This window comes from Pristiophorus japonicus, chromosome 16 (assembly GCF_044704955.1).
Source record: "Pristiophorus japonicus isolate sPriJap1 chromosome 16, sPriJap1.hap1, whole genome shotgun sequence".
Lineage (NCBI taxonomy): Eukaryota > Metazoa > Chordata > Chondrichthyes > Pristiophoridae > Pristiophorus > Pristiophorus japonicus.
Window position 1 is genome coordinate 14,366,543 of NC_091992.1, and position 27,234 is coordinate 14,393,776.

General features: G+C 44.6%; 1 long non-coding RNA gene across 1 annotated transcript in view; it reads left to right on the forward strand.

Moving 5' to 3' along the window:
• The window catches only part of LOC139226340 (uncharacterized), a 105,766-nt gene extending 81,283 nt beyond the window's left edge, over positions 1-24,483 (forward strand). The window contains exon 3 of the long non-coding RNA XR_011587240.1: positions 24,260-24,483. This is a non-coding gene — a long non-coding RNA (uncharacterized lncRNA). The remainder of the gene's footprint in view (positions 1-24,259) is intronic.
• The last annotated feature ends 2,751 nt before the right edge of the window (positions 24,484-27,234 follow it).

Below are 27,234 nucleotides of genomic sequence, written 5' to 3' on the forward strand. Positions count from 1 at the left end.
CGAGGTCTGAAACGGAAAATCTCCCCGTGGGCTTTACTGAGCGCTGCACTGCCCATTCTGCCGTCTCTGACACATCTGACCAAAGTGTCCCATCGTCCTTATTGGCTACAACATGAATAGTAGACTTAATTTGAATCGTTGACCCTTGCAATGATTAACCAAAGGACTCCGACTGCTGCCTACGAACCAGATCCTGTGTTCGGGGCCCAGAAGAGGCGTGGGCCTAGGGGCAGCATGGGCCAGCCCACACTGCGATAAGTGTGCACACTAGGTCCGTGCGGCAGAGCTGGTCTCCAGTCACCTTGGTTAACCCTTGCCACTGGACCAAGACCTAGCTCTGTCAAGCCCGTGTAGTGGCTGGTGTGCAACGGCCACCACACGTTAAAAAATATCCACACAGGCATCTTCCACCCTTCAACATGTAGTTCAGAATCTGGAATATTAGGTCCTTCATTGAAACACCTGTGAATTCATCCCTTTTTGGCGTGGAAGCAAGTCATCCTCGTTTCGAGGGACTGCCTATGTTGATGATGTCATTGTGCATGCGCAGTTTTGAGGAAAAATGAGCCGCATTTTTAATTTTATTTGCGTTTCTTTGTAATAAAATTATTTTCTACAACACGAGGGAACAAAATCGCTACAAAACGCCTTTAAATATCGAAGATGTTTATCAAGCTAATTTAACGGGAATGTTTCCGTATTCATTTCTCTCTCTCTTGCCTCAAATCAGAGTCTCCATAGAACTCCAAAACTGTAAAGATTAAAAATATTACAAATAATAAATGGATTTTGAACATCAAAAGCAAATAAGAGTTGGCATTTACACAGACTTCCATCTGTTGTGAACGTTATTTTTAAAATTTGAGACTTAATTTTTTTTTAATTTGGGACCTTCCGGTAGCTTCCGTTTCGTTGGCAGGAGTCACTCTGTTTATGAAATATGGATGGACAAGCACTTGGAAGCAATGAGCAGCAAAAGCAAATGTGATCACTGCAGGAACACACAATAGTGTTGCTGCTATTGTTACCACAGCAGCAAACTCCCATTATATCAATCATTATATTAATGTTATACCTTTCAGGCTGGGTCTCTTTTCTCCTGAAAAGAGAATGCTGCCTAATAGAGGTCTTTAAAATTATGAAAGATTTTGATAGAGAAGTCACAGAGAGAGTGTTTCCACTTATGGTGAAGAGCCAAACTAGAGGCCGTCAATATAAGATGGTCACTTTAAAAAAAAAATCAAATAGAGAATTCAGAAGGAACTTCTTTACCTAGAAGATGGAAATATGTGCCACATTAGCAATGGGAAGGGGAGAGAAGCATCTGAAATGTAAACTTTAGATAGAATTGCATAGAATATGCAGCAAAGTGGGTGGTTGAGGTGAACAGTATCGATGCATTTAAGGGGAGGCTAGACAAGCATATGAGGGAGAAGGGAATGGAGGGTTATGCTGATAGATTTAGATGAGGAAAGACAGGAGGAGGCTCAAGTGGAGCATAAACGCCGGCATGGACTGGTTGGGCCGAAAGGCCTGTTTCTGTACTGTATATCCGATGTCATTTTAAATTTCAGCTGCTTCCTTCCCATATGTAAACCCATATTTTTTTTTTAATCTCCACTGTATTGATTTACTTTATTACTGAGACGTTGTATGAAGTTGTAATGAAATGGTTCATCAAATTGTAAAGAAGGGATCACCTGGTCTGTTGACAATAATAAACATCAGGTCATGCGTATGTCCTGAGATACTGCATCAATGGCGTGATTTTAACATGGATTTAGTACAGTTAAAGCTGTAGCTTGCTCCAGAAAAACACCAAAGATTCATTAAGTGAAGGAAGTTATAATCGGCGTGCAATTTGTTTGGGGTCCAATTTTGCGCTGCGGTGAAATGGTTTCAATTTTGCAGTGAAATGTGCAGTTTAACTGCAGCCAGACCAGCATTGGTCCGTGTTCAGGTGTTGACTATGAGATATTTACTTTTTTTTAATAATAGAAACTGAAAATGCTGGAAATACTCAGCAGGCCAGGCAGCATCTGTAGAGTGAGAATCAGAGTTAGCTGCCCTGAGATGGCGACCGCTCCAGGTGTGTATGATGTGTGTACGCATCTGAAGAATGCAAGGGACGTGCATGCGCCTGAACCCAGCACTTGCGATCTGTGAAGTGCTTTTTTAATTTAAGTTGAGGGGTATTCTTATTGATGGTATTGGGAGCTCGGAGCTCCCATTACCATGAATGAGAATACCACATTGTGATTGGTGGTCCAGGCCCACGTGATCCCAGGATGCACGTATGCTCCTTGAATACATGGGCCTCTGTGCTGGGCTGTGCATCTGGACCTGGGAACGCAAGTGTTCGTTCCTCTGGGACCACAGGTACCTTCGTTTAAAAAAAAAAAATTAGGTCGGAGGCAGGAAGCCACCAACCGTGATTTTTGGCCCATTGTTTCAGGTCGATGACCTTTCGTCAGAACTGGCAAAGGTTAGAGGTGTAACAGATTTTAACCAAGTACAGGGGCAGAGAAAGTGGGGAGGGGAATGTTATGTTCAAAGTAAGGTAATGTAACTGAGTACTGTAGGCATGAGTAAGTGTGACCTTAGCTCCTTTATACAAACTCCAGAGTGTTGTTACAGCATGGGAGGCCTGCTTATATACAGTGCTCCCAAGGGAAGCTGGGATCCCTTGGGACTCCAACAGATGCGCCCTCTGGTGGCAGTAGAATTCTGGTTACAAGGTGTTGCATACATAACACTTTTACTTAAAAAGTTACCAGGCAGTCTGACAGTTGACTTTTCAATGTTGTTGAGAGCCATTCATTGGGAATGTTACTAGAGTTCGCAGAGTTCGTGCATACCTTTTTGTGTGTGTACAACTCTGCTCTTCCTGATTGGCAAGCAATCCAGAGGCGACAGCATAGACCACATACCCATATCACACATGAGCGGGGAGAGCGGTGGCGGCAAGAGAGATCTGTACTGAAATCTGCCACACTAGACTTCCTTCTCTGTAATGTGCATTTTTTTAAGGACCAGGTCTTATCTGGGAGAAAGCTTTCAAATTCCGAGTGTATTTCTTTTCCCGAATGGAATACAGATGCCGGGCATTGTTTTGCTGTGACTCAGTCTGTAGGTTTATGTTGTGATTTGAGGAGGTTGGGTGTCAGGGGAAGCTGCACGAGGAACCATTCGACAGACTGCGTACAGAGGGTCGAATGAGGCAGCAGAAATAGCAGTTGTTGTCATGGAAATAGCTTGCTAATCAGCACTGCATGTTCTGTTGCATTACTCCCTGATGCCTATCTGAATTCTAAATCGATTGTCCTTTACTCTGATCAGAAATAAACCAGTTTACTAACATCACCAGGACACTCCTGAAATTGAGGGAGTCATTCAGATTAACAGGGCAGGTGGTGCATTTCCTACACTCTGAATTTGTGTCATAATTGATTACACATTGATATACAGCACAGAAACAGGCCATTTGGCCCAACCAGTCCATGCTGGTGTTTATGCTCCACTCAAGCCTGCTCCCGTCTTTCCTCATCTAAATCTATCAGCACAATCCTCTATTCCCTTCTCCGTCAAATGCTTGTCCAACTTCCCCTTAAATGCATCTATACTATTCGCCTCAACTACTCCCTGTGGCAGCGAGTTCCACATTTAATCAGCAAGCGGCAATATTAATGATGCAAAAGAACAAACCCTCTGTTGCAATTTGAATAATTAGCAAAGCCATTTTCCTCTCCAGATCTACAATACTTTATTTATTAGACCGGACCTAGTTCCATCAATATAAACGTGTGTTAAACAGATTTCAGATCAAGTTGACTCTTACAGCAAGTGCGGGCCGCTTGGACAGGGAATCCTGGTGTCCGTGTACTCCGTGAATGTGGTGTCTTTGCACCAGTTCATCGGCCGAAGGATCAGTCCAGTAATGGTCAGCAGTTTTCAGTTTTGTATACTCTAATACACAAGGACCAACTGTAACAGGAAGCATAAAATAATAAATAATAATATAAAATAAATTCCCTCTTGGTCTAAAGCAGAACAAGACCAATCTAAAATCAGAATACAACAACAACTTGTGTGTGTATATAGCGCCTTTAACGTAGTGAAATATCCTAAGGCTCTTCACAGGAGTATTATGCGATTAAAAAATTTGACACTGAGCCGCATAAGTAGAAATTAGCGCAGGAGACCAAAAGCTTGGTCGAAGAGGAACTCCCTGCATAAACCTCTCCTTCAAGACGGTTGAAGGAGAGGTTTAGGCAGGCAGTTCCAGAGCTTTGGGGCTCAGGTAGCTGAAGGCATGGCCACCAATGGCTGAGTGATTATAATCAGGGATGCTCAAGAAGGCAGAATTAGAGGAGTGCAGACATCTCGGGTGGGGTGGGGGATTGTGGGGCTGGCGGAGATTACAGAGATAGGGAGGGGCGAGGCCATAGAGGGATGTGAGAATAAGGATGAGAATTTTGAAATCGAGGCGTTGCTTAACCGGAAGCCAACGTAGGTCAGCGAGCAGAGGGGTGATGTGTGTGTGTGTATATATATATGTACATAAATTACAGCTTTTAAATTGTTTTGTTTTTTAGTAGCGTGTGGAGAATGCTGAGTCGTTTAACACTGACAAATTACTCTGCCAGGGGTTTCTTTCTAAAACCTAATAGATGTGTATAATGTAAAATTCAAAATTAGATTTCAGAATCTAGAGTAACAATTGCCCTACAGGGCATCTCAGCCACTTGCTGCAAAAATCCATCACCATAGCAACATCCTGTCGCCGACCTCTGGGGGTCAAAAGTTCCACGAATCCCAGATTCAGGCGCTGCTGTTTTTAAGGTTGGGGCTGCGATGTCCAGGGTTTCCAGCCTGTATCGTTATAAAATATCTCACTCGTAGGTTTGCATTTGCATTTTAGCTAGGCCAGAGTTGGCTGGTTTGATAAGATTTCCTTTGTCTTGAAAGCTATGGGTGCAATAAATGTACATTTCTGTTTCTAGGCTTTAATAACACAAAATTCTCCGTGATTTGTGTGCTATATCATGGCATATATTGGCTGCTGATGCATAATGTTTCACAAAGAAGGGAAATAATACTGCTTTATTTCAGGTCTAAACTAGTAACCAACCAACCAGTCAGACAGCTTTGCAATTCCCTCCCAACTTGGTAATTAAAAATGATTAATATTGATTCCTGAGCAGTTCACAAAGGATTTAGGATTTCCTCTTAGACAGGTGTCAATTGTGAAAGGTTTGCCTTTGATCTGAGGTCCAAGAAGGTGCCTGGTGTATTTACTGCAGCCTCTTGGCATATTTACTGCAGGCCCGCCTCCCATCTTTCACCCTCCGTAAACTTGAGCTCATCCCAAAACTCTGCTGTCCATATTCTAACTTGCACACAGTCCCGTTCACCCATCATCCCTGTGCTCGTTGACCTACATTGGCTCCCAGTCCAGCAACATCTCGAATTTAAAATTCACAACAAGGGCTAGAAAGTAGTCAACAAGGAGCTCTGGCCGTACTAAATGGTATATACTTCATTGCAAGGAGTATAGCGAATAAGGCAGCTGAGCTGAGAGCACAGGCAGACACTTGGGAGTATGATATAGATATTAAAGACCTGGCTAAAAGAGGGGCAGGTATGGTGGCTCAACATTCCTGGTTACAGGATTTTCAGACTGGATAGAGAGGAGGGCTAAAAACGGGAGGGGGGTCGCAGTATTGATTAAAGAAACTATTACAGCTGTGAGGAGGGATGATATGTCAGAGGGATCATCAAATGAGGCCATATGGGTCAAACTGAGAAAACAAAAAAAGGGGTGATCACACTGCTGGGAGTGTATTATAGACCCCCAAACAGTAAGAGGGAGATAGAAGAGCAAATATGTAGGCAAATTTCTCAGAAGTGCAAAGATTATAGGGCAGTAATAGTAGGAGATTTCAACTATCCTAATATTAACTGGGCCAAAATTAGTGTGAAGGATATAGAGGGTGCGGAATTCCTAAAATGCATTCAAGAGAACTTTTTTAGTCAGTATGTAGCAAGCCCAACACCAGAGGGGGTGGTTCTGGATTTAGTTTTAGGGAATGAAGCTGGGCAGGTGGAAGGGGTATCAGTGGGAGAGCATTTAGGTGCTAGTGACCATAATTCAGTTAGATTTAGGGAGTTATGGAAAAGGACAAGGATAGACCAGGAATAAAAGCTCTAAATTGAGGAAAAGCCAACTTTGCTAAGCTGAGAGGTGATTTAGCCATAGTGGACCGAAAACAGGTACTTGAAGGTAAATCAGTGTCGGAACAGTGGGAGGCATTCAAGGAGGAGATCCAGAGGGTTAAGGCCAAATATGTGCCCTTAAAGAAAAAGGGTGGGACTAACAAATCTAGAGCCACCTGGATATCTAGGGACATACAGCGTAGGATAAAGAATAAAAAGGAGGCTTATGATCGATAACGAGGGCTAAATAGAGCAGAATCTCTAGAGTATAGAAAGTCCAGAGGTGAAATTAAAAAGGATGTTTGGAAAGCAAAGAGAGCATGAAAAATTCTTGGCAAGTAAAATCAAGAAAAACCCAAAGATGTTTTATAAATACATTCAGTGCAAGAGGATAACTAAAGAAAGGGTAGGGCCTATTAGAGACAATGAGACCAGGATCTCAAATCTGGCATCAAGCTCAATTATAGGGCTCAATTTTGGCCAGGAGTTGCTCCGTCTTTTTGGGAGTAGGCTGTTTTTTCTGGCCTAAGTTTAAAAATACCCAGTTTTCCCCAATCAATTTGTGGCCACTTGAGAAAACCCTTGCGGAGAGTTAAAGAAGTCGGCGCAGGTAAGTACATGGGATGCCATTCGGCCTGGGATAGGGGCGGGAACCAGAGAAGACCTGGACCTGAACCAACCAAGCCTTGGGGAACAGACTTGCAAAACCATCCTACGCACAATTAAAATAATAAGAAATAAAAAATTAAAGTTCTACCTTTCTGCACTCGGCCTGGGACTCTCGACGCATGCAGGAGAACTCTCAGAACTCACCGGGATCGCTACAGCAAGTGATCAGGAAGGCCAATGGAATCTTGGCCTTTATTGCAAAGGGGATGGAGTATAAAAGCAGGGAAGTCTTGCTACAGTTGTACAGGGTATTGGTGAGGTCACAACTGGATTACTGCGTGCAGTTTTGGTTTCCATATTTACGAAAAGATATACTTGCTTTGGAGGCAGTTCAAAGAAGGTTCACTCGGTTGATTCCGGAGATGAGGGGGTTGACTTATGAGGAAAGGTTGAGTAGGTTGGCTCTCTACTCATTGGAATTCAGAAGAATGAGAGGTGATCTTCTCGAAACGTATAAGATTATGAGGGGGCTTGACAAGGTGGATGCTGAGAGGATGTTGCCACTGATGGGGGAGACTAAAACTAGAGGGCATGATCTTAGAATAAGGGGCCGTCCATTTAAAACAGAGATGAGGAGAAATTTCTTCTCTGAGGGTTGTAAATCTGTGGAATTCGCTGCCTCAGAGTGCTGTGGAAGCTGGGACATTGAATAAATTTAAGACAGAAATAGACAGTTTCTTAAACGATAAGGGAATATGGGGAGCGGGCGGGGAAGTGGAGTTGAGTCCATGATCAGATCAGCCATGATCTTATTGAATGACGGAGCAGGCTCGAGGGGCCGTATGGCCTACTCCTGCTCCTATTTCTTATGCTCTTGGGAGGCCACTCGGCCAGGGCTAGGGGCGGCAAAACTCATTGGCAGGCAGGAGAACGCACAGAACTCACCGGGAGGCCACTCGGCCCGGGCTCGGGGCAGGAGCGGTCAAACTGGCCGGTATCGGGGCAGTATCAAGCCTTCAAAATGTTATCGTCAAAATCCACCTTATTTACTGCTTGGTGCTGTTAAAGGGAACAAAACATCTACATTTTGGGCATCCAGTGTCAGAAAAAAGCACTGCCAGATAAGGATTAGCAAAGTTAAATGGAATAGAAAAAGCTTTTATTTTACCTTGATGTCATTTGACAGCGGAAGAATTGCTGGGTAAAGACAAAACTCATTTCATCCGACCTCTCCTTATTAAAATTCTTTATCTGTCTCTGTTCAGTGCTGTGCCTCAGTAACCTTCCTCGTGGGAGGAGCTGGCTATTGTTTTCAGAACAGTGCCCGATCTTTATTGGCCGATTGCCAACGCGCAGCGCTACTGTGCATGTACGGACATCAGTAATCTCCACTGCGCATGTGCAGACATCCTGGCACATTTTCCAATGCAGAACGCAGGCGCCACCTCCCGCGTTGACTGGCCACGCTGCGCGACTGCAGTGAAGAGGCCAGACAACAGCCAAAGTTGCAACATTTTTTTCCGGACCATCTCCGGACCTACTTAAGCGGCGCAACTCGGGTAAGTGCTCCGAAAAATGGGCTCAGCCAAAATCTACCCCTTAGAGTGGAAATAAGTCTTCTTCAATTTTGAGGGACTGCCTCTGATGATGATGAATCTGTGTGTGGAGGCCGGAGATGTGGGTATGGTTCTTAATGAATACTTTGCGTCTGTTTTCATGAAAGAGAGGGGTGATGCAGACACTGCTATCGAGGAGGAGGAAATATTCGATGAAATAAACATCGTGAGAGAGGAGGTATTAATGGGTTTAGCAGCTTTGAAAGTCCCCAGGCCCAGATGAAATGTATCTCACGCTGCTAAGCGAAGCAAAAGAGGAAATAGCAGAGGCTTTGAGCATCATTTTCCAATCCTCTCTGGCTTCAGATGTGGTGCCAGAGGACTGGAGGACTGCTAATGTGGTACCTTTGTTTAAGAAGGGAGAAAGAGACAGACTGAGTAATTACAGGCCAGTCGGCCTAACCTCAGTGGTGGAAAAATTATTGGAAAAAATCCTGAAGGACAGGATAAATCTACATTTAGAAAGTTATAAATTAATCAGGGACAGATTTGTTAAGGGAAGGTAATGCCTGACTAACTTGATTGAATTTTTTAAGGAGGGTCGATGAGGGTAGTGCGTTTGATGTAGTGTATATGGATTTTAGCAAGGCTTTTGTTGAGGTCCCACATGGCAGACTGGTCACGAAAGTAAAATCTCATGGGATCCAGGGCAAAGTGGCAAGTTGGATCCAAAATTAGCTGAGGCAGGAAGCAAAGGATAATGGTTGATGGGTATTTTTGTGACTGCAAGGATGTTTCCAGTGGGGATCTGCAGGGCTCAGTACTAGGTCCTTTGCTTTTTGTGGTATACATCAATGATCTAGACTTGAATATGATTAAAAAGTTTGCAGATTATACTAAAATCGCTGTGTGGTTGATAATGAAGAAGAAAGCTGTGGACTGCAGGAAGATATCCATCAGGTGGGCACAACACTGGCAAATGGAATTTAATCCGGAAAAGTGTGAGGTGATGCATTTGGGGAGGGTTAACAAGGAAAGGGAATACACATTAAATGGTAGGACATTGAGAAGTGTAGAGGAACAAATGGACCTTGGAGTGCATGTCCACAAATCCCTGAAAGTAGCAGGCCAGATAGATAAGGTGGTTAAGAAGGCATACGGAATGCTTGCCTTCATTAGCCGAGGCATAGAATACAAGAGCTGTGGGGAGTTCTGCTTAAACTGTATAAAATACTGGTTAGGCCACAGCTGGAGTACTGCGTGCAGTTTTGGTCACCTCATTACAGGAAGGATAAACTTTAAATTTATGCCCTCTGGTTGTTGACCCCACTATAGCAGTGGGCATAAATTTAAAGTAATTGGTAGAAGGTTTGAGGGAAAATTTCTTCACGCAGAGGGTTGTGGGGGTCTGGAACTCAGTTCCTGAAAGGGTGGTAGAGGCAGAAACCCTCACTACATTTAAAAAGTACTTGGATGTGCACCTGAAGTGCCGTAACCTGCAGGGCTACAGACTTGGAGCTGGAAACTGGGATTAGGCTGGATCGCCTCTTGTTGGCCGGCACGGACACGATGGGCTGAAATGGCCTCCTTCCATGCTGTAAACTTCTATGATTCTATGATTTGTAAGGCTTTCACAATCTTTATTCATGATCTGGATGAAGGCATCGGGGAAATTGTCCGCAAGTTAACGGATGATGGACAGATTCATGTGGGTGTTAGGACTTTAGGGGCTGGATTTTTGTTTGAATTGCGCCTCTGTTAGCGCCCCGAAGGGGCAGTAACGGGTCCCGAAATGTGTACCGCCTGGGCGGCCAGCTTCCAGCGCCCCGCCAGGAAATTTGGCGGCGTTGAGCATCGCGGTTTTGACAGCAATGTGATATTTGCTTGGAGAGGCTCCCATAGCGCCCCGCAGTGAGAGCGCCCGAGAAAACCAGCGATCAGAGCAGTCCCGGAGCGCTAAGGGAAGGAATGATTGAGAAAAGTAAGTGGAATTGATATTTCTTTGGGGGTTTTTTTGTGATTCACCTTTATTTGGGAGGAGTTCTTTATCGGGAATGTTTTTTGTCCCGATTTTTTTTTTGTTGCAGAGTGGCCTCTCTTGGGGCGCTACGAAACCGTCTCTTTAGCAACGGATTTTCAGTTGCTCACCCGGCCTAGCGCACCGAGAGGGGCGTGGAACGCCTCCCTTAGCGCTCCACTCCACTATCAGGGCACAGCAACCGAATTTTCTGGCTGCCGTCGCAAATCATTTTCTGGCGCCACATTTACTGACCCGCTGCCATTAGTGCCCTGAGAAGCCTCAAACTGAATTTCCAGCCCCGAGATGTCCAGATGACTTTAGCTGTCAACTGTGGCTCAAAGCTAGCACTCTTGCCTCTTGAGGAGTCAGAAGGTTGTGGGTTCAAGTCTCACTCCAGAGACTTGAGCACAAAATCTTGGCTGACACTCACAGTGCAGCACTCCCTCAGCACTGCACTGAAGTGGAGCTGTCTTTTGCATGAGACATTAAATCGAGGCTCCCATCTGCCCTCTCGGGTGGGCGTAAAAGATCTCACAGGAGAAACACCGAGTTAAAAGGGGTAACAAGTACAAAGAGCATTACATGACCAGGTGAATTTATATTTCAGTGAGCAATGTCATGGGAGATCACCTAATATGTAGTATGTCTAACTATGACAGTTTAAGGTAGCTGGCACAGGAAACCTGGAGGCTTCAGAATCTGTTCCTGAGGAGATTTAGTCAGCCAGTGAATCAATTCTTCTGGGTTAATATCAGCCAGAGAAAGCCTTTGCATAAGCAGCATCTGGCCTCAGTGCATGAATTATTGAAGAATTCATGTAGACTAATAACCAGCCCCTATCGCTGCTGTGTAAAATCACTTGAGAATTCATTGTTGGCTTGAAAGGTTAAACGGTTGTATGTCAGAAGGAGGCATCTGTGCGCTTTCAGGCATTCATTTCTCCCTCTTTTATGTATTGTATTGACGGGGGAAAGGTGACACATTGGTACAGTAGGTGAGCTGTCACAATGATGGCTCATGCATGCAGCTGCTTACCATCTGAGGCAATTTAGAGGGCGCCATCTTTGTCAATGAAATACTCACAAATGCCACAGTGTGATGATGCATTTACCTCCAATTAAAGAATACTTTTACTCATTATTTATTTTCCTTTGAGAAAAATCCACAAATAATGTAAGTACCATCAACAAGAAAGATATAATTTCACTGTAGTAAAGTTCATAAAACTACTTACTCTGGACATCAGCTTACAAAAAATATGCACAGTTCCAACTATTTTCTCCAGCAATCAAGATGACACCATTTCATTTTAACTAAAACTGAAGTTTATCCACTTCCTTCGAAGGCTCAGTGCCACCAGATCCTTGGCTGGCCCAAGCAGCCATCTTTCATTTGCAGCCTCAAGCTAGGGATGCCAGCAGGCTATTCGACAGTGGGCATCACATCCTTGTCCCATCCGATCCTCGCCCAACATCCACACACACTGGTCGAAATTCGGTCCCGCTGTTTTTGAGGTGGTGTCAACGCCCGAGTGCTGGTTTTACCGCCAGGCGTTGGGTGCAGGCTCCAGCTGCCAAATTCAGTTCTTACGGCCAAAGGTGAGAGAGCAGCACTAAAAAAAGTGGCGTTGCACACTCATCCGCGGGCGGGAGCTCAGGAGGTCGACTGAATTTTGCATCGGGAGGCTGCTGCTGTGCCCGCTGGGAAACGGGGAGAAAAAAACAAAAGCCTCAAACTTCTCCCACCCCCACACAAACTTCCCCGCTGTTACAACTAATGAAAAAATTAAGAAATAAATAAAGAAAAAAAACTTGCCTTGCTCTCTGGCTGATTCCGCCCGAGTTGTGCTCTTTAACCACCACTTTGTTCAGGCGTTACAGCAGCGGTACAAAACAAATATTGTGATGGAGGCGTCAAAGAGGCATTGTATGCTGGGTGGCGTCACCACACGGGTGGGGTTAGTCGGCACAGCGTTGGCTCTTGGCACCTCTGCCAAAGATTTTAGCCGGGGTGTGGACGCGCTTACCATCGAAGGTAGGCCTTTACCGCCTCCCGTGCGTGGTAACGGGTGGCAGTATAAACTGAATTTCGACCCCACAGACTGCACCAGGAAACAACAACACTGATTTTCACACTTCCAGGGCACCAAAGCCAATTGCAAGTTACCTGGTACTGCCTGATTGAGGTAACTTCACTCAGTACAGGCAAGCGATTGGATCTGGAGTCTTCCTGACTTGTAAGGGGTCAGTACCATATCTTTTTATATTAGTTTACTTAGACCTGTGATAGAAAATATACGTGGTATCACACACGGTTTTTGGTGAATTCTTTTAATTGTATAATTCTTTGATGTGAACATGATTTGAACTGACCTAACTAATAAAAAAAAAAGCCAGAGAAACTTTTGATTTTTAAATCTGTGAGTCGCTTCTTGACATTTGCTTGAGTACCATGAATAAAATTGACGTTGGCAGCTCATGTATAAAATCAGAGAACAACTTTACTCAGACTGTAATACTGTGCACACGACGGCAGGAGTATGATTTCCTGCAGCTTTTTTCAAAGTTCTTTCCCAGCGTGAGGCTTTTGGATCTCAAAAAAAAAAATAGCAACAGGCAAATTGCTGGTATTTCTTGACCTACAGTGAGGCACATTGGATAATCAGTAATACTGGGACATAGTGGCTGTTGGGAATTAAATGCCGTGGGCTACTAAATTTATGGAACTGCGGTAGACAGGGCTGGATTTTAACACTCTGTTTCCAGTGGGAAATCTCCGCTGGAGAGTTAATTTCCCACCCGCCCACGGCAGAATACCACGCCAATTTTAACCATGGATCGCAACCCTGGGTGATTTACAGAAAGATAAGGAATGAAAGACTTGCATTTATATAGCGCCTTTCATGACCACCAGACATCTCTCAGCACTTTACAGCCAATGAAGTACTTTTGGAGTGTAGTCACCATTGTAATGTGGGAAACATGGCAGCTAATTTGCGCACAGCAAGCTCTCACAAACAGTAATGTGATAATGACCAGATAATCTGTTTTTGTTATGTTGATTGAGGGATAAATATTGGCCAGGACACCAGGGATAACTCCCCTGTCATGGGATCTCTTGCGTCCACCTGAGAGAGCAGAGAGAGTAGGTTTAAGGTCTCATCCGAAAGACGGCGTCTCTGACAGTGCAGCACTCCCTCAGCACTACATTGGAGTGTCAGCCTAGATTTTTTTTTATGTGCACAAGTTCCTGGAGTGGGACTTGAACCCACAACCTTCTGACTCAGAGGCGAGCGTGTGCTACCCACTGAGCCACAGCTCATAAATATTTCCTTTTCTAGCCAAGGTAAACGAAGTCCAATTTCAGTTTTTATTGTGTTTTTTTTTTATTCCTTTCTCTACTCAGATCGTCCAGGAATGGTAGGCAATGATAACTTAGCATTTTAACAGCAAACTTTCCAAATCCCAATACTGACTTTCATTCGATGCTATTTAATCTTTTCACTGTTGCATTGAGACCACTTTGCCAGCATTTCGAAAATCCTTCATTATTATTTATTTTTTTAAATCAGTCTCCTTTATTGAAAATTTGGTCAAAGGTCTATATCACTTTTAATTTTGTTAATGCCATTTATGAAACACTAAATCAATCTTCTCGCCATGGAGAAAGCTCTGCAAATAACTACTTTAATTATCTCAATTAGTTCCTCCCCTCTCTGATCTGAATAGGAAATTAAATCTTGTAAATGTCAACATTTGTGGTAGGATTTCACAGCAGTGAATCCGAGTGCTTGTCCTGCATCTTACCCCACACACTATCATCCGAATAGTCTTCCTTCCTGTCTGCAAGTGGACATTTCTGCATAAAAGACTTAAAGGAAGCACATTGTGTGTTCATAATCAGGAGGTCATCTTCTGCATAACCAATATCATCATCATCATAGGCAGACCCTCAAAATCGAGGAAGAATTGCTTCCACTCTAAAAGTGAGTTCTCAGGTGACTGTACAGTCCAATGAGGGAATTACAGTCTCTATCACAGGTGGGGCAGACAGTCATTGAAGGAACGGGTGGGTGGGACAGGTTTGCCGCACACTCCTTCCGCTGCCTGCGCCTGGTTTCTGCATGCTCTCGGTGATGAGACTCAAGGTGCTCAGCCCCTCCTGGATGCTCTTCCTCCACTTAGGGCAGTCTTTGGCCAGGGATTCCTAGGTGTCGGTAGGGATGTTGCACTTTGTCAGGGAGGCTTTGAGGGTGAAACCTTGGGCTCACCTGCCGTGTAGGAGTCCCAAGTAGAGAGCTTGCTTTGGGAGTCTTGTGTCAGGCATGCGAGCAATGTGGCCTGCCCAGCGATGGTCAGTGCTTCGATGCTGGGCAGGTTGGCCTGGTTGAGGACGTTAACGTTGGTGCGTCTATCCTCCCAGGGGATTTGCAGGATCTTGCGGATATATATAGCTTGATGTTGATGACTGGCTTGGGATTGGCTGTGATGCATCTCCAAGGTATGACGTTCAATGTCTAGGCCCGCAGGCAAATTTCGTTGGCCAAAATTGAGACCACACCTGGAGTACTGCATACAGTTTTGGTCTCCTTATTTAAGGAGGGATATACTAGCATTGGAGGCAGTTGAAAGAAGGTTCACTCGGTTGATTCCTGAGATCAAGGGATTGACTTATGAAGAAAGGTTGAGCAGGTTGGTCCTATACTCGCTGGAGTTTAGAAGAATGAGAGATGATTTTATTGAAACATACGGAAGGGGCTCGACAAGGTAGATGCAGAGAGGATGTTTTCACTCGTGAGGGAATCTAGAACTAAGGGCATAGTTTAGGAATAAGGGATCGCCCATTTAGAATGGAGATGAGGAGGAATTTCTTCACTGTGGGTCGTTAATCTATGGAATTCTCTGCCCCACAGAGCTGTGGAGGCTGGGTCATTGAATATATTGAAGATGGAGATAGACAGATTTTTGAGCGATAAGGGAGTGAAGGGTTATGGGGAGCGGGCGGGGAAGTGGAGCTGAGCCCAAGATCAGATCAGCCATGATATTAAATGGCGGAGCAGGCACGAGGGACCAAATGGCTTATTCCTGCTCCTATTAAGTTCTTATGTTCTTGTAATTAAATGAGGCCAGAGCCTCAAAATCAATGGGGATTCTTCGCTGCCGGAACGGGCAGCCAGCTAACCCACTACGCCGCTTGCCCAGAAGTCAAAATCAGCCACTTAAGGTTTTAAAAGAACCTTGGATTGCTCAGTTGCCAAGTTTGAAACATAGAAAATAGGTGCAGGAGTAGGCCATTCGGCCCTTTGAGCCTGCACCACCATTCAATGAGTTCATGGCTGAACATGCAACTTCAGTACCCCATTCCTGCTTTCTCGCCATACCCCTTGATCCCCCAAGTAGTAAGGACTACATCTAACTCCTTTTTGAATATAGTGAATTGGCCTCAACAACTTTCTGTGGTAGAGAATTCCACAGGTTCACCACTCTCTGCGTGAAGAAGCTTCTCCTCCTCTCGGTCCTAAATGGCTTACCCCTTATCCTTAGACTGTGACCCCTGGTTCTGGACTTCCCCAACATTGGGAACATTCTTCCTGCATCTAACCTGTCTAAACCCATCAGAATTTTAAACGTTTCTATGAGATCCTCTCTCATTCTTCTGAACTCCAGTGAATACAGCCCAGTTGATCCAGTCTTTCTTGATATGTCAGTCCTGCCATCCCGGGAATCAGTCTGGTGAACCTTCGCTGCACTCCCTCAATAGCAAGAATGTCCTTCCTCAGGTTAGGAGACCAGAATTGTACACAATACTCCAGATGTGGCCTCACCAAGGCCCTGTACAACTGTAGTAACACCTCCCTGCCCCTGTACTCAAATCCCCTCGCTATGAAGACCAACATGCCATTTGCTTTCTTAACCGCCTGCTGTACTTGCATGCCAAACTTCAATGACTGATGTACCATGACACCCAGGTCTCGTTGCACCTCCCCTTTTCCTAATCTGTCACCATTCAGATAATAGTCTGTCTCTCTGTTTTTACCACCAAAATGGATAACCCCACATTATACTTCATCTGCCATGCATTTGCCCACTCACCTATCCAAGTCGCTCTGCAGCCTAATAGCATCCTCCTCGCAGCTCACACTGCCACCCAACTTAGTGTCATCCGCAAATCTGGAGATACTACATTTAATCCCCTCGTCTAAATTATATGGAACTGAGCCATATGAACCAACAAGGTTCCAGATTCCCCCTTGCCCCAGTGACAACATCCAACTGCTAAACCATGCTAGGATTTTTGTCTCCGCTACCCTACTCAACCACCCCTGCTATGTGTTAATCCCTTTGTGTAAAGTCCTTATTGACATCAGTCCTCAATTTGCCTTTCAACTCGCTTGAACTGTCGCCTTATCCTACTGTCACTGTTTAGTTTGAAATAATGTTCTAGATCTACCTTTTTCTATGGCTTTTGCTACCTTATTTATCTCTGTATTATGTACACTCTCTCTTATCCTTACGTAGATTATATAGGATTCACGGCACAGAAACAAGCCATTTGGCCCAAACAGCCTATGTCAGCATTTATGTTCTGCTCGAGCCACCTCCAGTGCTTCTTCATCTAAATCTATTCCCTTCTCCCTCACATGCTTGTCTAGCCTCCCCTTAAATGCATCTATGCTATTCGCTTCAACCACCCCATGGTAACGAGTCTCACATTCTCACCACTCTCTGGGTAAAGAAGTTTCTTCTGAATTCCCCATTTGATTTCTTACTATCTTGTATCATGCCTCTAGTTTTGCTATTCTATTTTGTTATCCTATCAGCTGTTGTTACTGAGTTTACCGACCGTGTTTGCCATCATGTTTTATTGTTCCAATCCTTATCATCTGTAACCACAGCAGTTAGAGGCAGATATGTAAGTTGAGACAGCACCAAGGTGAATGTGAGAATTCATTATTCTCAGATCTGCTGCATAGAGAATAGCTGCGTGTTACAAGGCTGAAACACACCAGAGGGTTGCGCATGTCAAACAGTGAGAATGACAGTTGAGTTGATTATAAACATCACTACATCCCCAAGAGTATGTAACGGCCTTGAAATTCCTCACGGGCTTTTTTGTTTGTTGCTATTTATAATAAATGCATTCCAGATTTTTACCATTTGTAAAACGATTCCATTTTGAGTCTTGTCTGTTCCTGCTTTTCCATCGATGTCATGGTCATCTGATTTTATGCTCCACTTCGTGTGGTGTGACAGGGGTGCAGAAATTTTAAACAAGATTGTGGTGTGAGATCAAAGCTACAATATGGTCACCTGAATCATTGCAGCGCAATATACCTGTACCTAATTCATGGTCACAATATATACTGAATATATTTCCTACATTATAGCAGTGACAACACTTCAACAGTACTTCATTGGCTGTAAAGCATGTTGGGACACCCTGAGGTTGTGAAAGGCACTTTATAAATTCATTTTGAATGGTCATCCGTGCGTGGCAGAGCAGGGATTCAGAACATAAGATGGACTGAACAAAGGCCATTTACCCCACTTAGTTAAAAGTATTTTTAATGGCTTGCAGAAATGTTCTTGAATACAGATGCACAAGTTGTTGGACAGCTCAACAAATCGTTCCTTAACTTGTCTAGGAGACTTCCCCTCGCGTGGAAGAGGTGGCCTGCTGCACAGACCGGGCCGAATCGACCCTATCGTGAACTCTACCCCAGACATTTAATCTACTGAGGTAGACTTCTGCAAGAGTAGCCTCCTCGAGAATACTCATCCATCCTCGTATTTCCATTATTCATAGAAACATAGAAAATAGGTGCAGGAGTAGGCCATTCGGCCCTTCGAGCCTGCATCACCATTCAACAAGATCATGGCTGATCACCCACTCCAGCACCTTCGCCCCCCCCCCCTCAGCCTTGGCTTCCTGTGCTTTATTGACCACTTCAGTCGTCTGCCCCTGCAGAGGAACTATCTGATTCGGGAAACCATTGATTAATTGATTATCACATTCTGTACCCAAGTGCATCACAAACCAAGAGACTAAAGCTTTGAATAGTCTGTTCCGCTGAATCCTGAAACTAAGTTCCCACCTGCAAATTATTACCCATCAGTTACTACCGCTGATACTATGTAGTGGTTGGAAAATAGGTTTTAAGCTGAATGTACCTAATCATAAGAACATAGAACATAAGAAATGTTCCCTGCCTGCTCCCCATAACCCTTCACTCCCTTATCATGAACGTTTCTGTTGCAGATTAATATTTATTGATATTATGGGGTGCCTGGATGTTGAGCTTTGCCTGAGCAGAGTGTAGAATTGAAATCTGGTGGGGAAGATCGCTCATCCCGTACAGAACTCGGCAGATTTTCATAAAAACATAAGAAATGGGAGCAGGAGTAGGCCATTTGGCCCCTCGAGCCTGCTCCACCATTTAATAAGATCATTAAGTTCAACGGAGGGAAAATTTCTGATCTGTTATTGGCCTATGATCGGCCCCACCTCTTCCTTTCTTCACTCCATCCAAGCGATGCTCAATACCCAGATACTGATAGAGAATTCAAGCTCTGCAGCCCGGCTGCAGTTTTGAGAAAACACAGACCACATTGCATTAAGTCATCAATCAACATGACATTACAGGACCTTTGACAGCGAGCCAATTAAAGGTTAACAGACTATCAATTGAGCCAATAAGGTCAAAGAAGGCGCGTACTTTTCTGTAAATTGAACCAAGTATAAAAACAGCCATTTTGGCCATGTGGTCTCAGAAGGACAAAGGCCTGGCTTAAAGCCAGAAGCTTGTTGCTGCTGCCAGAATAAAGTTACATTAAAACTACAACCGGAGTTCGTATTTCATTGGGAATTAAGAGATCTAATAATTTTGGCGTCACGAACAGGATCGCTGAGGAAAGAAACTGAATTTTGAACATCGGACCTACATACTGAAGTAAGGACTCCTCTTTATAAAAAGTCCTTGGTCAAAAGTCTAAATTCGCCTCTCCTACGCGATTCCAGAAGCCTCCGGTCTGCGAACCCTCCGGTTGGTAGTCGGCTCGAGGTCCCATAGACGTCAAACTTCGGCGGTGTGTTAGTTAATTAATCACCGACCCACTGATCGGCTGGAAAGCCTACGACTCGAGACCCCAGTAAAGAAATTAGTACTATGGCAGCAGGAGATAAGAGCAAAGAATTGCCTACAACTGTTAAAGGTGTGCAGGCACCACCTGAGGTTTCGATAGATGAAATCCTCCAACAGTTGAAAGAATACATAGAGCAACAATTCGACTTATCTAAAACCTGTATTAAGATAGAACAAAAGTACGGAACCTCCAAAGGACAATGGTCCTTGGACGAGATCAAAAGGGTGTGGGGAAAAACGACCTGTATGAAAAATAAAGAGCGAATCCGATGGTCCCTAGCTGTTATGGGACAGATCCGAAAGCGGAATGAAATTATAATGCGTTCCCAACATGAGAGAGAACTGACCAGTACAAAGGACCAATTGCAAGCTGTTTGTGCACAACTGCGACAGAAAAGACTTGAACTTGAAAAGTCGGATGCGGAAGTTAAAGATCTTAAAGGTGAAATTAAAGAATGGAAAAAATCATTAGGTCAAGAGATTAGGTACTAGGAAAAGGAAAATGTATCGGTCAATTCCCAGGGTACCCATGTTTGAATAAATTAAAAGCGCAAACCCGAAGACACGACCAAGGAATAGATACGGATTCTGAATCCTCTGACGATACAGGATTGGAGGATGAAGAATTAGGGGTGCGCTTTGCCCTGTTTTTAAAAAAAAAAAGACGAGTTGTAGTCAAATCAGAAGAGACTGCGGATGAGGACGGAACCAAAAAAACGAGGAAAAGGGTGTATGCAGAATACTTAGTTCATGATCCGGCAGACCCAGAGAAAATGGATAAATGGTCCAAGGATATGCCCAATCCAAAGAAAGGGAGAGTGAAAACGTGGGACCAATTGGACCGCTTAAGAAATATATATCAACTTCATCCCTGGGACGGAGTGGAAATTTAATTGCACGACAAGGTAGAAGAAGCTTTGGGGCAGGATGAGCAAGAATTAAACGCAGGATGGGAGGCAATTAAACACTGGCTGCAAGCCTTCAGTCCAGCTAAGACAGACTGGGGAAAAATTGCAGCCTGCCAACAGAAAGGAACAGAGGAGGTCCTGGAGTATGATGAGCGGTTTAGATGCATGTGGCTAGAACATTCGGGTATGAATAATACGGATGAGGAAATGGATGAACAAGTGTTTGGACCCCTGAAAGCAGCTTTCGTGGCAGGTCTAAAGCCAGAACTGTCCAAAATGCTTAAGGTAGTGTTACTGGACTGGGAAGGTAGATGAACTACCTTTGCAGCATTCATTGGTGGATCGGTGTAACCAATTAGATCGGGATATGGGAGCTAAAGTCCGAGCCCTGCAGGCTGTGGGATGTAAATCCCAGGATTCCGATAAACAGTTATTAGGAAAATTACCCGGAAAATGTCATTATTGTGGGAAAGAAGGTCACTGGGCCAAGACGTGCAGGGCAAAACAGTAAGGTCGTGGCCGGGGAAGAGGACGCAGCCAGGGATACAATTCAGCCAACAAACCAGGCTTTTCACAAGATAACGACCTCATAGAGTCATTTAAGCGACTGACAATACAACAAAGGGGAGATGGGCTATATATATATATATAACTGTGAGGGTGGGCGATAAGGATGTGGACTGTCTTTTAGACATAGGGCGGAATTAACATGCTTACCCCTACAATATGGAGACTTTTTGACGTTGGATGGTAGGGCATGTACAGCCTATGGAGTTGGGGGGCATAAAATGGAAATTAAAAAGGACAACACCGGTACTTATAGGGCTGGGTCCACATGAACTAACCACGCTGGTCTGGATAGGCCCAGTAGATCAACCCCTTTTGGGAATGGACGTTCTAATCCAAGTAGATTCATCGTTGCATTTCGAGGATGGTCGTGTGACATGGTTAATTAGAACTTTGAAGAAAGAAGAATTGAAGGAACACCCGATATGGGCTAAAGATAAGAACGATTGTGGCCTGCTCCAGATGGAGCCTGTGTTATTTACCGGGACCAAGCCTCCATACACTAAACAGTATCCCATCAGTCCAACTGCCATCGCAGGAATCTTACTGGTTATTCAGCAATTGGAGAAACAAGGGGTGCTTATTAAAACGCATAGCTCCTCCAATAGCCCCGTGTGGCCAGTACAGAAATCTAATGAGACTTGCCGTTTGACTGTCGATTATAGGAAAGCTAACCAATGTATTGATCAAAAAGCTCCTTTGGTCACAGATCCCTCCACCATTTTTAATGCCCTCAAACCGGAACATAAATATTTCTCGGTTATAGATGTGGCCAACGGATTTTGGTCGGTGCCTCTGGCACCGGAGGTGCGACAGTGGTTTGCTTTCACGGTCCAGGACAACAGTATACTTGGACCCGGTTATTGCAGGGTTTCCACAACAGCCCTACGGTATTCCACATGGCTTTACAAAGCCATTTGCGAGAATTACCTCCCCTGTCATCCACAGTCATCCAATATGTAGACGATATCCTGCTAGCTTCAAACACGGAAGAACAGCATGAACAAGATTTACGAGCTTTGCTGGACCACCTTTGGCTGAAAGGACATAAAGCGAGAATCGACAAAGCACAAATATCCCAAGAAGAGGTTGTATACCTGGGACAAAAGATTTCACAAGGAAAGAGAGAACTTACCCAGGATAGAACTGCAGCCATTCGGGCTGCTAAAAAACCCACCACTATTCAGGAACGAAGGTCTTTTTTGGGATTGTGTAACTTTAACAGAAATTGGGTTGACTCCTTCACACAGCTTGCTCAGCCATTGAATGATATTTTAAAGGGGAAACGTGCCTCTAAAGAAGCCATCACCCTCACTAAGGAACAGCAAGAGACCTTCCTGACTTTGAAAAAGGCTTTGTGTTCGGCACCGGCTCTGGGAATCCCCGACAGTCGTAAGCCATTTACCCTGTTTGTCCATGAGAAAGAAAGATATATGACAGCTATACTGACACAAGCACATGGGGATCGGCAAAGACCTATTGGCTATTATTTGGCAAAACTGGATGCGGTAGCCCTCGGATGGAGAAGTTGCCCAAGGGCCATGGAAGCTACTTGTCGAGCGGTAATGACCACTGCGGGTCTAGTCCTCAACCAAAAGCTGATTGTCAAGTGTCCCCACACCGTACACGCTTTGCTGTCTATGAATAGAATGTCTCAGGTGACGGCAGCTAGATGGACCCGCTGGACAGCAGTTTTGGAAGCTCCTAATCTCCATATCGTCCGGGCCAGCCCGGTTAATCCCGCAACTATGCTCCCGATGTCAGAATCGAGGGAGCAAGGTGGGGGGGGGGGGATGTGAAGAGCATGACTGCGTGGAGATTTTAAAAGAAGCAGCCTTAGCAGCAGAGGAGCCTCTGCACAACCCAGACCTCATCCTGTTTACAGATGGTTCCTCCTTTGTTGACAATGGTACCAGAAAAGCAGGATGGGCAGTTACAACCTTATATATGAGGTAGTGGCAAAAGGATGTTTACCCTCAGGAACGTCAGCACAACAGGCCGAGTTACGGGCCCTGTCTGAAGCATGTCGAATAGCAGAAGGACAGACAGCTAATGTCTACACAGATTCGCGTTATGCTTTTGGAATCGCTCACGACTTTGGTCTGTTATGGCGGAAAAGAGGATTCCTCACTGCTGCTGGTACACCTATCCGAAATGGAAAAGAAGTCCGAGACTTACTAGAGGCCATACAATTATCTCAGGAAGTGTCCATACTGAAGTGTAAGGCCCATACCAAGGAAAATCCCACAGAAGCACAGGGAAATGCCCTAGCCGACCAAGCAGCTAAAGATGCCGCCTCACAAGGCACTCCCCCAGAAGAGCCAACACAGATGTGCAGATTGAAAGCACTCGGGGCTCTGACACAAGACCTTCAAACAATGCAAGGCGAGTGCTCCCGAGAGGAAAAATGCACATGGATTGAGGCTATGCGAAGATGGTGTCTGGAGACAGAGCTGCCAACAAGCCAGTCGCGCTTATGCCTTTTTTAGCCCAACAGATCCACTCGTGGGGACACTTGGCCTCACAACAGATGACGGCACGGTTCCAGAAAAGCTGGTGGGGTCGGGGATTTAAAAAAACATGCCCAGCTGGTAGCAGACCGCTGTGTCGTCTGCCAGAAAAATAATTCTGGACCCATCATGGTAATGCCCCAACTGAGGCCCCCATCCCCTGTCGGCATCTGCAGGTTGATTATATATCTCTTCCTTCATGCCAAGGATACACTAACATTCTTGTCATGGTCGACAGATTCTCTAGATGGATAGAAGCTGTCCCAACTAAAAGAGCCACAGCCAATCACACTGCAAAGGTCTTGTGTAAGGATTACATTCCCCGATGGGGAGTCCCGAGTAGCACTGACTCCGATTAGGGAACACACTTCACAGGTGCTGTCTGCCAAGAAGTCTGTAGGTTACTGAACATTACGTGGGATTTATACTGTCCTTATCATCCACAATCATCAGGACAAGTAGAACGAATGAATCGAACTCTGAAACAACAGCTTGCCAAATATCACCAAGAAGAAACACCATGGCCACAGGCACTACCAATAGTGCTATGTAGCATTAGGGCAACCCCGAACAGAATTACAGGTCTAAGCCCATTTGAAATTTTAACAGGAAGACCCAGGTCACTGCCAGGAACTATTGATTTAAGGAAAGCTGTTGTTCACTTAATGAGTGACACTTTGTTATCATACTGTCAGAACCTAACCAATGCTATTAGTTCTGTTTCCCGACAGGTATCGGCAGCTTGAGGTAATCCACCCGAAGGAGGACACGACATCATCCCGGGAGTCTGGGTGTATGTGAAAAAGTTGCATAAAGAAGTTTTGGGTGCCAAGTGGGAGGGACCTTATCAAGTGTTATTGACCACCCAGGCAGCTGTTAAAGTCCAAGGAAAGAAAGCCTGGATCCACGCTTCACATGTTAAACGAGCACCCGTAACTGAAGCTGAAATCTAATAAGGACAATTACTTTTTGCCAAAATGTATAAATTTACTGTATTACTGATTGTAGGTATTCTAGGCATAGGCCTACTTCTTACTAGCTGACCCTCTGCACCAAAGGGAAATAGTAGAGTACCAAGGGAATTACATGTAAATACCTTTTTATATATGTCATACATTTATGCCAAACAAGGTAACATTTCTAGTTGTTGAGTGTTGCACATATACCCCAGATAGCTCCGAAGAAATAACCCACTTAGTGGAGCATATCCAAAAGGAGGTAGAAAATCTTAAGCAACCCCCATCATTCACTTTGTGGAGCGGAGCCATTGAATGGCTAGGTTCAATAGGAACTTCATTGGTGGAAGGTTTAATTCTATTTGTTGTAATTATTTTACTTTTATATTGTTTGTTTATGTTGATTAAATGTTGTTGCGACCAGGCGGCTGTAGCTGCTGTCCCGCAGGTCAAACACTTGCAGGTCCCAGCAGACCGTCTGTACGTGGCACAGGGGTATGTTATGCTTAAGGGAAGGTTGTTCACTGATTGAATTAAGATATTGATTTGGATTAAATTGGAATAAGGTTAATTAACCTACTAAAACCAGACTTTCATTGTGACCATGATGGAATTCGGGTTGGTGTAAATTTGTGTGGCAACTACTAGTCCGGACATGTGGCGAAACACATCAACAAATTTTAGAAGGAAACTCTTAACATGTATGAAATTATTTTGTAGAATGTTTAACCAGTGATACCTGATGTTTTATGATTCAGTTTGTGAAAGAATCAAAGGGGGGGATTGATAGAGAATTCAAGCTCTGCAGCCCGGCTGCAGTTTTGAGAAAACACAGACCACATTGCATTAAGTCATCAATCAACATGACATTACAGGACCTTTGGCAGCGAGCCAGTTAAAGGTTAACAGACTATCAGTTGAGCCAATAAGGTCAAAGAAGGCGCGTACTTTTCTGTAAATTGAACCAGGTATAAAAACGGCCATTTTGGCCATGTGGTCTCAGAAGGACAAAGGCCTGGCTTAAAGCCAGAAGCTTGTTGCTGCTGCCAGAATAAAGTTACATTAAAACTACAACCGGAGTTCGTATTTCATTGGGAATTAAGAGATCTAAAAGATACTAAAGACAAAACTCTACCCAATGTGTTTTACAGCAGCAGATGGGACAGCTGGGGCAAATGTGCAGCTGATCGTTATCACTCTCTTTCTTTCTCTCTCTCTCTCTGTCTCTGTGTCTATCTCTTTCTTTATCCATAATCGAACATAAGAAATAGGAACACGAGTAGGCCATTCGGCCCCTTGAACCTGCTGCGCCATTCAATGAGATCATGGCTGATCTTCGACCTCAACTCCACCTTCCCGCACTGCCCCCATATCCCCTGATTCCTTTAATATCCAAAAATCTATTGATCTCTGTCTTGAATATACTCAATGACGGAGCATCCACAGCCCTCCGGGGCAGAGAAGTCCAAAGATTCACCACCCTCTGAGTGAAGAATTTCTCCTCATCTCAGTCCTAAATGGCCGATCTTTTATTCTGAGACAGTGACCCCCTGGTTCTAGACTCCCCAGCCAGGGGAAATATCCTCCCAGCACCAACCCTATCCAAGCCCTTTAAGAATGTTATACATCTCCTTTCATTGCAGGTGGGAAGGCAAAATCAAGTTGTAGTCTTCAGGTGAAGCAGGGGGTATAGGGTTAGAAGGTGGACAATAATTGGATCTGAGTTGAATCGATGTAATTAAGTCTCCATGTTAAAGTAAGGCATTATGTCCTGATTTTTATAGAATACTTTGATTGTATATAATTAAATAGCAAAACGTTTGGAACGTTGTGAAGTAGAACTGGTTGGAGCATAAGCGATTCTCTGTAGGATAGGCGGAAGAACTGGGAGACAAAAGACTGAGGTGCTACAGCACCAACACTGGTGGGAGGTGTAATTACAACATGATCAGTTTACATAGGCAGTTCCCATTATAAATGTGGACTTACGAATTTATTGTGGGGAAACTTGACATCTAGCTTTATTATTTTAGCAGCCCATCTCCCCATCTCAGTCCTAAATGGCTGATCTCCTATTCTGAGACAATGACCACTGGTTCTAGACTCCCCAGCCAGGGGGAACGCACTCCTAGCATCAACCCTGTCCAAGCCCTTTAAGAATTTTATACATCTCCTTTCATTGCAGATGGGGAGGCAAAATCAAGTTGTAGTCTTCAGGTGAAACAGGGTTAGAGGGTGGATGATAATTGAACCTGGCTGAATAGATGTAATTCAGTCTCCATTTTAAAGTTGGCTTCGTGTTGCTGGATAGGGTGGGAGGGAAATCAGCCAATGTGATCACAACATTGAGCTGCGTGGAGAGGCGTGAGTTCCGGGGTCGGCGAGAGGCCTATAAAGGCCCAACGCGGCGGCAGTCGGGAGCAGCGTCGAGGAAGTGCGTGGAGAGGCCTACCGGTGCAGCTACAGGGAGAAGGCAAAAAAGAAGTAGAAAGAAACAGAAAGGTGACGTCACAGCCAAGGGGGTAAGTGATTGGCTGGTGATTGGTGAGTAGTTTTTCTTTTTTCTCTTCTATAACAGTGAGTAAACTTTAGCATTGTTGTTGCTTATCTAAGGGTTAAGTTATGGCAGGACAGCTCGGTCATGTGTTATGCTCCTCCTGTACCATGTGGGAACTCAGGGACGACACCAGTGTTCCTGACGACTACGTGTGCGGGAAGTGTATCCGTCTCCAGCTCCTGACGGACCGCGT